General features: G+C 37.6%; 1 long non-coding RNA gene across 1 annotated transcript; it reads right to left on the bottom strand.

Annotated features, from left to right (window-relative positions):
• Positions 1 to 355: 355 nt before the first annotated feature.
• LOC136252360 (uncharacterized) lies at positions 356 to 7,698 on the bottom strand. The gene is made up of 6 exons (XR_010699482.1): positions 6,842 to 7,698; positions 5,776 to 5,868; positions 5,040 to 5,445; positions 4,280 to 4,432; positions 666 to 749; positions 356 to 620 (listed from the first exon to the last, which is right to left on the bottom strand). It is a non-coding gene; the product is annotated as an uncharacterized lncRNA (long non-coding RNA).
• Between the last annotated feature and the right edge of the window lie 50 nt (positions 7,699 to 7,748).

Here is a 7,748-nt window from a genome sequence, read left to right as displayed (position 1 = left end):
GGTTTTGTCAGACCTGGTCACTTGCTCAAATTATCGAGAAGCATCCTTGGCAGGTCTCAAGCCTTTTAATGCAGAAAGCGGATAAAAATCTGTGTTATTATTGTACACACACACATGAAGGAGTGTCCTCTTGAGTACCACATTGTGGGGTGTGAGGAGAGGATGATGAAAGCAAAAGACAATGACATTCTGTGAATGCTGTCCCACTAGGGTCCTGTGAGAAGGCTTAAAGCCTGTGAATACAAGGAGTTGGAAACACAACTTTCACAAAACAGTTCACAAAATAGGCTACCTGCTGTACAGTATAGCTATGTATGCAACAGGACCACATTCAAAGTTTAGATGTGTTTAATTTACACCAACGAGAGTATGACAGTAATATTATTAGTACTGTAGAGTGTTCCAATTACACTATTAAGGATAATAATAATACACAAAAAACAGTTCATATGAAAAATAGAAGAAATCTGTAGTTGTAGTATTGCTCTCTCATAGGTCAGTACCAGGAACACTTGAGTCATATTGTTGTTTTGTGTTGTATCCATGGTTACTGACTGCCCCACCACCATAATCTTGTCCAACATCAAATTTATTTGTAACTTGGAAACTTAAATAGCTTTCTGTGAATTATTGGTTCTAACTCAAGTATAATTAAAACTTCTCACTTTGCTATAGAAGGTGATCTGAAATCTTGAACATGTTCTGGAACATTTTTCTATAGTCAGTCACTCTCAAATGATAGATCTCAGCTGTGGAGGGAACATCATATTAAGATGCAGTACTAAACTGAAATGAGGTGACCATAAAATCACTGTGTCATGTGAACTCAATGTTACCAATTTCCCAAGCCATGTCATTACTGTGTAGTGCATGTGTAAGGATTACAGCAACAAAACAGCCCTGTGAAGCTGGGACACTGGACCTCATAGTATTGCCCCGTAAAAGTAACCATATGCACATACATCAAAAAGAGTGTGTTATCTGTTCTATCTAGTACACTCAGTGAAATTTGTACAGCAACCACCATACCTACAGGTGCCTACATTAGCATGCAGTCATATATGCACATACGTACCATAGATGCACGAAGTTAGCGCTTGGCTCAATGTGCTTGCCATGTAATCACTCATACAACTTGTCCTATATTCACTTGTGCATACCAGTATTTCCCCCAACCCAACAAAAACTTCAGTACCATCCTCCAGAGTTGAAAGTTTTTAGGTTTAGTTACTCACTCAGTGTACAGAAGGTTCATAAAAGACTTTGCTATCCTTGCACCAACTGCCTGAGAAAAGTTGACTTTAGATGAACTACTGAGTACCAGACAGCTTTGACCACCTAAATATGTGTCTTACCTCCACTCCTATTCTAGCAATGTACCCAATTGGTACCAAAGCGTACAGCTCATCTTGTTAACAGTCACCTGATCTACAAATTGGACTACTGCTAGTACTATATATTTTGTCCTTTGCTGCTTTTTTGTTTCTCGTATAGTCACAAAGCATATATATGCATATGCTTTCTGAAATTGCTTTGTGACCTTCGCTTTTTGACTCTGCTTTATACATATGCAAAACTCTAATCTACAGCATGGAGTCCTTTCAGCAGATAAAGTATACCTGATACAGATTTTGACATTATGGTATAGAGCTACCTTTAATATCATTACCAAGCTGGTTAGTATTGTGAACTAAACATTTCGGAAACATGTAATTGATTATGTAGGAGATAAAGAATTACACTATGGGGGTATGGGGTAAAGCTGAGGAGTATCTTCAACTCTGATAGTAAAGACCTTGATACTGCTAATGCCAATCATTGACGATCCATAGACTTAGCTATATACATATGCGTTCCGAATATTTGTAAATCCAACACAGGGGAGGATCCAGGAGCTGGCAAGGAGAAGGGTACAAACAAGCTAGTGGTTGGGGAGAGCCAGATAATCCTGTTCTAAAAACAGCTGCTGCATTTTTGAAGCAGCAAATAATCACTTCTTAGTAGTGTCTCACTGTTGATTTTTGCCATTATGGCCTTTGCAGATGGTTGTGAAGTCTTAAAAGCTGTTAAAAGGCTCGGAATGTTTTAAACAACAGCAATACATTAATAATATTATTTTTAGAGGCGCTTAGCATGCACAAAGGTGTTGAGTGACAATTTCACAGCTAATTTCACTTTATTTCACTTAAATTTCGGGTGAATTTGTAATAAATTCTAGTAAATGTGCGTACTTTCATGAGTTTTATAAAATTTAGTGTTTTAATCAGAAGTATGGCTGCATGGCTGGGGGAATTGCCCCAAATGCCCCATCCTGGATCCACCATTGCAACACTATAGAATTATTGGACCTTCTTGACCAAAGAAAATTTTGAAAAAAAAGATCAACAAAGAACTACATACACATGCATTTGCTGCCAGCTCTTAAAGAAAAGTCGTACAGTAAGAGACTATATATCTCTGGTCCATAGCTGCTATACAGAGATGACTAGCTTGATCCTATTAACAAATTACTTATATATAATACTACATAGCAATCAAACTTATAGTCATTTTTGTTCCTTTGTTTCCACCTCTACTAGGCGGTATTCATGATCACTTTCAATTGTTCCACTATACACAGACCACCATCAACTCTTTCCATTTCTCATTTTTTGGTAATACTTCATTTATCTCAAGTAAGATTCCATGTAATATCCTATCATTGTCAAATCATTGTGCTGTGAATAAGTATTTTTGGTTATATAATTTTAAATTCATCTCTGCTTTGCATAACTTGTGTTCTTGTGCATCTGCATGTGTTCCATGTATTTTTTGTACTGTTGTAGCCTTTAGTTATTTATATGTGTTCTATGTGTGTAAGGTTTTGGAGAAACACTTTTGTGCAGGCTTAACCTTTTGGTGTCACCCTTTCCAATTTTGGATAAATCAGATAATAATAAACCATATATACTTTACTTCAGACTTCTCCACATTATATACCTACTCCAGTACTACTAACACCAAGGGACACTAGTTTAAGTTGTTTTATATCATTCAAGATTGAATTGTAGATTTAATTATTATTTTTAAAGTAGGTTTACCTGCATCTATAGTTAATGCTAATTCTGTAAATAGTTTTAACTCTTTAATTAGATATAGCTACTTAGATTTGGTTTTGTATAATTACGTGCTAATGATTCATCGTACATGCAGGCTGTGGCCTTTGCCAGTATTTTAAAGTAACCTTATGCAGGGGTAATACTGTACAGAAAATTCAAGTTAAAACACATCTGCATTTGTATGCAACCCCTTTCTGATCGATCAGGCAAACAAAGTAATAATTCATGGACTGGAGATGCTCAGGAAGGTGTCGATGCTATGCCACTATTGCATACAACTGGTCTATGAACTACGTAGATTTCCAATGAAAATTACCAAATATGAAATTTCCTTAGAATCTATGATTGAGCTGCACCATGAATTAAGCTTTACTGCATGCATGGGACTTGCCTACTATGCCGCATGCAGTGGTTATTTCTTTACTTTAGGGGACTCCATAGCCAGACATGTATTCTCTTATAATTTTCTCCAAAGTTCATAATGAGAGAGAATAAACGTCTTAATGATTAAGACAAAATATACATTACAAGCATACAGGGGCCTAGACACAGGGGTACCATGTGCTGATGGATCAGTACAGGAGCCCTGGCAAGACTTACATTAACTAAAGGTAAATTAAATTACAATACACAAAAAAACTATATCTACATATATGTAATACTTAAAGTTTACCTAAGGTGGTCTAAAAGATCCCAGCCCGGGGAGACACTAGAATTAAAAATTCTGTAAGAACAGGACACAGCAATGCGAGCTGCCTGCTCAAACAAAGATCTTACGGTTTTCTTTGGCACTTCACAAGCAGTAGCCATTTGAGCAATTGTTTCTGACAAAAAGTGGCCTAAACAACCAATTTCAATTGGAACAAGATTGACAGTTAACCCAGAAAGCTGGAGGTCATATTGCAAGGAGCTATATCGATCTTCCTTTCTAGCTCTAGCAGCAAGAAGATGTTGCTGGGTATTAGTTGGTACTGTCAATTCGAACAAACAAATGGAATCATTAGAAACCAATACCAAGTCAGGCCTGCTGAGGGTGGAGGAAGATTGGTTGGGATGGTACTAGGGGGCTGGAACTAGCTAGATAACCTGGAAGGTCAGCGTAAAGTTTGAATGTTTCAGGTAAATGCTGTTGGAGCCCATGAACAAGGACCTGTAAAACTGAATCATGTCTCCAGGTATACCTGCCTTGATCTAGAGCAGCAGGACAGCCAGTCAAAATATGGTTTGTTGTGGGTTGAGGAGCTTGACAAAGAGCACATCTAGGATCAGTAATGATGTTCCATCTGGCCAGGTTTAACCATGTAATTGGGATAGCTATTTGGCTAGTCTGTGCTCTGTTAGGAAGTAGATAAAATTAAAGTAGATAAAATTTGTTTTGATTAAAGGGGCAGTGCGCCAAGCCATACTAGTGCTGAAACCATACAAGTGCGACAAGCATTTGACGCTGTTTTACGTAATTACTGAGCAATTGTGGTTTTGGAAATGAACAACAATTCTCACTTCCATACAGCCTGCTACAATGACTTGAAATCATTTTGCTGTGAAACAACATGTCTAGACAGGTTATTTAAGCCAAGTAGAAGATTGTAAAAAATGAATGCTTGAGTACAAGTTTATACCATTATCATAGCTTTGTTTACAATTATCCTCGCAATTATCCCATTAGAAGATCACTACAAGTTCGCCATTTCGTGACATGATGCAATAAAACGCAACAAATTATCACGTCATGAACATATTTTACGGGATGTGAAATTAGCACTTGTATATGGCTTGGCGTACTGTCCCTTTAACCATTATATTGATGCTGTGTGCCGTGTCAAGTAATTAATGTTTTCAATTTGATTGTATATCTGAGATTATATTTTCATGCACATTATGATGGTTGCTGTTTGAGCTACATGCAAGAAAAATTGGCTATATATCTGCAATGATACTTACCGTATTGTAACACATGCATATCATCATGTACAGATGTACAGCTTGTAGTTTCTTTAGGGATATCTCTATAAACATTGTCCAAGGTACACACTAGGATTCTTGTCAATTTCTTGTTACATATATTAGTATTCACTTTCAGCAGTCAGGCTTTGTTCAGGACCTGCTCAGTTTTGATTTCATTTGTTTCTCAGACCAAACTGTTGCTATATTCTACACCCTATAATCTCCTCAAACAAGGCCATAATGGTAGGTACATGTGGCCTAAGGGGCAGTTGAATGTGCAGAGATTTCTTGGTCAAAACTAAGAGACTGAGCTGTCATCAAGAACTGAGAATTATGTGCATGGTATCCAGCAATACCAGGGGAGAATCCAGGGGAGGTTGTGAAGTTTTCAGGAACCGGTCATCTATAATATATTATTCAGGTTAAAATGTTGCTATATTCTACACCTTATAATCTCCTCAAACAAGGACATAATGGTAGGTACATGTGGCCAAATGGGCAGTTGAATGTGCAGAGATTTCTTGGTCAAAACTAAGAGACTGAGCTGTCAGAACTGAGAAATAATTTGCATGGTATCCAGCAATACCAGGGGAGAATCTAATTGATTTTGCATTGGTTTGCATGCAAAGGTATCAAAGATTCAAATCGAAATACTCTAATAGAGCAGTCAACTACCCTTGTATGTTGAGAGATGGCTATAGCCTGCCCTAAAAAGAATTCCATAACAACTCACTAGAGCAACATTTAGACTGATCATAAAGTCATGATAAATGACTGGCTCCAGGTCCTTAGTCAGCTGAACATCAAACTCCACACCAACAGCTCCCTATAGTAAGACAACAAGAATTAGCACAAGCTGATAACATCACCACTACACTACTGTAGAGAGTTGATGATCTGAATACATATTCCAAGCCTGTAGGCAGGGGGGGGTTCTGAGAACCCCCCACTTGAAGAAAAAGGTCAACAATTTCAGCAAAAGGTCCACAATGTGAAAGAAAAGGTCCACAAATTGAGTGAAAAAGGTCCACAATTTGAGCGAAATGTCCACATTTTCAGTAAAAAGTTCACTATTTCAGTATTGAAGTCCAATATTTCAGTAGCAAAAGTCTAACCTAAAATTTTAGTACCTTAAATGTCACCAAATTCAGCCTTTTCAGTTTATTTTCAAAAATTTTCCTGGTGGCATACCTCCAAACTCTACACAAAGGTCCACCTTTTCACCTAAAGAACCTACCCAGACAAAAGTCTGGTTTTGCCTCTGTATTCAAATGCAAAATTTTGTTCAATGAGAGCAATTTGTCAACAGGTGTGCAGTATACTGCTGAACACTATGAGACCAAAATAGCTGACAACTTCAAGGAAACGTCAATACAGAAAATTAATACCTTGGTACGAGGATCATTTAACTGAAGAAAGTTAAGGCAAAGTACAGAAGGCAGACATTAATTGGAACTACAAACAGCACATCCCACAAGTTTGTTTTTGTGGCATAAAATGGTGGCTGTATGCTCCTTCATTTGGCCTCTAGCCTTGCGACTGTGGTCAGGCAGGCTGGCAGATGAAAATTTGAGTTATGGTGATTTTAAAAAAACACCAATATCCGGACACCTGTGTTTTCTGCTGTAATTGATGCTGAATGGAATAAGACAGATTTACCCATCTACAGGCAAACAAGATTAGAAAAAAATTTTTCATGCCTCAGGTATGTAGTCTCACCCCAGTCTGGTGCCAGTGTGATACAAATGTTTGGTCGTGACCATGTATTCTACATAATTATCTCATGTGACTAAACTCACTTTGTTCCTTTCATCTTCTCCTTTACTGAGTGGTCACCAGTCTTTGACCTTTTATTATGCACTTTAAACTTAAGCAATGCTCCATTGTCAAACAATATCAAGTTGAGGTCACACTAAATGGTGAAAAGAAGGAATTAGACCTACAATTCCGTTCTAGAGTAGTAGTAAATGTGAGATCGTATATTCTTCACTTGATACGGGTATGAAGAATCTATGGTCAAATCCATCCTCTTCTTGCCTGAATGAGGGACGGTGATGCAAAACTTTGATGGGTGCATTACCATATGCAAAGTCACCATAGGGCCTTTGTAAAACAATTAAACAAAACAAAAATATTACTGAATTTAGATTCCGTATGAAGCCCCTCAGTGACTGGACTGACTGAGCCATGTTGATTTAGCATGCCAATACAGTGAACCCCGTAGTATCAATCCAAGGTGACTCAAAAGTTGATCTTTAGAGAGTATTACCATAGATCCTTCTACTGGTGTTAGCTATACAGCTTGTCTCCATGTATTTGTTGGTACACTATGCAACTCTAGATGAGGATTTGCCAGGCCAGCAACAACTTGCAAAAGCAGACTAAATCTACCATGCTTTAAAACTGAGAAACAAAATCGATGGGAAATCATAACTGAGAAACGAGAGAAATATTCAAGAAATGAGAAATAATTGAGAACTATTTGGGAAATAAGTGAAAATAATTGAGAAGCAAGAAATAAATAAGAAATTCCTTGGAAATAAGTGAGCGTAAATGCCCAAAAGCAGCCAACGTACATTAGTGCAAGCCCGACTGGGCACAAGACTAACCGGTATCCTCGTTGTAGCCTGACTGAACTCTAGTATATTCTTATAAAAATTATGTTTACCTTGTTATCCTTAAAGTATCCATCCTGCTATCCGTCGC

This window comes from Dysidea avara, chromosome 4, assembly GCF_963678975.1.
Source record: "Dysidea avara chromosome 4, odDysAvar1.4, whole genome shotgun sequence".
Taxonomy (NCBI): Eukaryota; Metazoa; Porifera; class Demospongiae; order Dictyoceratida; family Dysideidae; genus Dysidea; species Dysidea avara.
Note: the sequence above shows the minus strand (reverse complement) of the source record. Positions and strands in the feature narration are given on the sequence as shown.